At 43.7% G+C, this 2,700-nt stretch overlaps 1 protein-coding gene across 1 annotated transcript in view; it reads right to left on the bottom strand.

The window, feature by feature from the left end:
* TRNT1 (tRNA nucleotidyl transferase 1) overlaps positions 1–2,700 on the bottom strand; it is a 28,486-nt gene that overhangs the window by 20,428 nt on the left and 5,358 nt on the right. The window lies entirely within an intron of this gene.

Below are 2,700 nucleotides of genomic sequence, written 5' to 3'. Positions count from 1 at the left end.
TTTGCCTCCCAGCTCTTTCCTCTATTTCCCTTGATTCTCCTCCTGTCCCACTATCATGCTCAGTCCCCACCAGGATTTCAGCACTTCCTTGCAAAGACTTTTATAATGATCTCATCAAATTTTTATTTTAATTTTCATCAACTTCTCTCCTTTAAAACTTTGCGAGGAAGGTAGGAGGGAGGTGGCCTGGAGATGACAGTAGGAAGAGGTATTTCCAAGACATGACCATTGCTGCTATGAAAGAGGGTCTCTTTTCAGGATTTCTAAGAGCAGCCAAACATCAAAAGCGCAACAAGTTAATCCTATGCCCCAAATAGTCATGTGATCATCTGAGACCATAGCCCTAAGCAGGTAAGAGCCATTGAGCCCCATCACCCACAACCTATCAGACAAAAAATCTCGGCTCAACTAGGCAAAAATAACTTAAATTCAGAACTTCAGTCTCATCCACAAATGCCTAGGCTTTATAATTTTATATACCAGTAGCACTATGGCAGTAATGCTACACTAAAGCATAAAGTAAACGAAAGCAAAAGGTCGAGCCATGGTGAAATAGGAGGTTATGTGCTGGGCTGCTAACCACCAGGTCAGCAGTTTGAAACCACTAGCCATTCCTCCGTAGAAGGATGTGGCTTTCTATTCTCACAGTTACAATGTGGGAAACCCTCGGGGGCTGTTCTACTCTGCCCTATGGTGTTGCTACAGCTTGATGGTAGTGAGTGAGTGAGTGAGTGAGTGAGTGAGTGAGCGAGCAGAAGAAAAACTACCATGTATAAAATAACATAACAAATTGTAAACCCCTATGGGACCATAAAGGAGCCCTGCTGGGGTAGTGGTTACAAGTTGGGCTGAGCCTCATGGTCAACAATTCAAAACCATCAGCAGCTCCTCGGGAGAAAGACTGGGCTTTCTACTCCTATAAACAGTTACAGTCTCTGAAAAACACAGGAAGTGCTATGAGTCAGCAATGACTCAATGGCAATGAGTTTGGTTTTGGTTTGAATGGGTCTGTATAAAGAGTGCTGGTGGTGTAGTGGGTGTAGTGGCTTACATGTTGGGCTGCTAACCAAAGGGGCAGCAGTTTGAAACCACTAGCCCCTCTGCAGGAAAAAGATGAGGCTTTATACTCCCAAAAAGATTCAGTCTCAGAAACCCTAAGGAGCTGTACAGGGTGCTCTAGAAGTGACTTGATGGCAGTGACTTTGGAGTTTATAGGACCATAAAGAACTCTTTTTGTGCAGTGTATAAGGTCCTTGGCTGCTAGCTACAGGTGCTGCCCAGGAGAAAGATGTGGCAGTCTCCTTCCATAAAGATTTATAGCCTTGGGAATCTTATGGGGCAGTCTACCTAACCAACAGGGTTCCTCTAAATCAGAATCAACCCAATGGCAGTGAGATGTTTAGTTTGTTTTGGGGGGTGCTTATATGACAAAGTACAGCATCTTAGCCTGGCAAATTCTCATATACTTGATTGTAGTTTTATATGGCACAACAGTTTATGAGGCTTGAGAACAAATACACCAGGATTTAAACTGCATAGTGTCACTTATCACAGTCACCTAAAAGGCCTTGTGTTCTGAGCTTTCTTTTTATACAGCATTTTGCCAGGAGATACCCAAGACTTTAGAAAATAGCAGACAAAATTAAAGGAATTAGAGTATTTGATTTTCAAAGTGCTGAGCACTAAGATTCCATTTCTGCAACTTCCACTCTGCCAACTCAACAGTGCCAACTCATAGTGATGCTGTACAGGGTTTTTGAGGCTATAAATCTTTACAGACATACATCCCTCAGAGCAGCTGGTAAGTTTAAATTGCTAACTTTGCAGTTAATAGAGCAGTGCCTGACTCATGTCACCACCAGGGCTGCCTGGGGAAGGTCAGAACCTTGAAGACACTCACTCACTACCTTTACCATTGCTGTGTACAGTGAAGCTATTATGACTCATAGTGACGCTTCTATAGGGTAGAGTAGAACTGCTCCATAAGGTTTCCTAAGTGGAGATCTTTAAGGAAACACTTGTGTCTTCTCTCTCTCCTGGCGCCACTGACGGGTACAAGCTGCCAACCGTTCAATTAGCAGCTGAGCACTTCAGCAATGCATCACCTTACCTTACCCTGTATCAAGCGGCGAAAAACTTTTGAGATGGAAAGCCAATCCTGTCCCTCACAACAGTGAAAAAATGATTCGAGAGCCATAAATATATTTTTATAAACAAATGAAAATTACCATAATCTGAATAATACCCTTTAAAATTTCATTTTACTTCAGAGTCGCATGTAAGTACCAAAAAAGCCGCAGATGACTTGTGGCCCGCAGCTTGCCAACCCCTGCCCTACGCCACTTAGGTCCTACTTCCTTTGGACTCACATTCCGGGTACAGAAAGCTCAGTGCTGAGTTCAGCTTTAGTAAGCTAAGTGTAATTGTTAAAATTAAGGTATTCCAGGTCGATCTAGATAAGATAGGCTGGATGAACAATCTAGAGGAGAAAACAATGGAACGGACGGTTCCGGGGGGACATGAGAGAGGGGCAGGTGGGGGAAAGTAAATGGGTGTCAACAAACTCAGTGACCAGGGAACAACAAGTGATCCAAAAACAGTGGCAAGAAGGGTGTGGGAGACCTGGTAGGGCAGGATCAAGGGGAACGTAACAAAGAGGAAGTGCTGAAATCCTGGTGGGGACTGAGCATGATAGTGGGA

This window comes from Echinops telfairi, unplaced genomic scaffold (assembly GCF_000313985.2).
Source record: "Echinops telfairi isolate 266 unplaced genomic scaffold, ASM31398v2 ScPeMD7_49;HRSCAF=173, whole genome shotgun sequence".
Lineage (NCBI taxonomy): Eukaryota > Metazoa > Chordata > Mammalia > Afrosoricida > Tenrecidae > Echinops > Echinops telfairi.
Note: the sequence above shows the minus strand (reverse complement) of the source record. Positions and strands in the feature narration are given on the sequence as shown.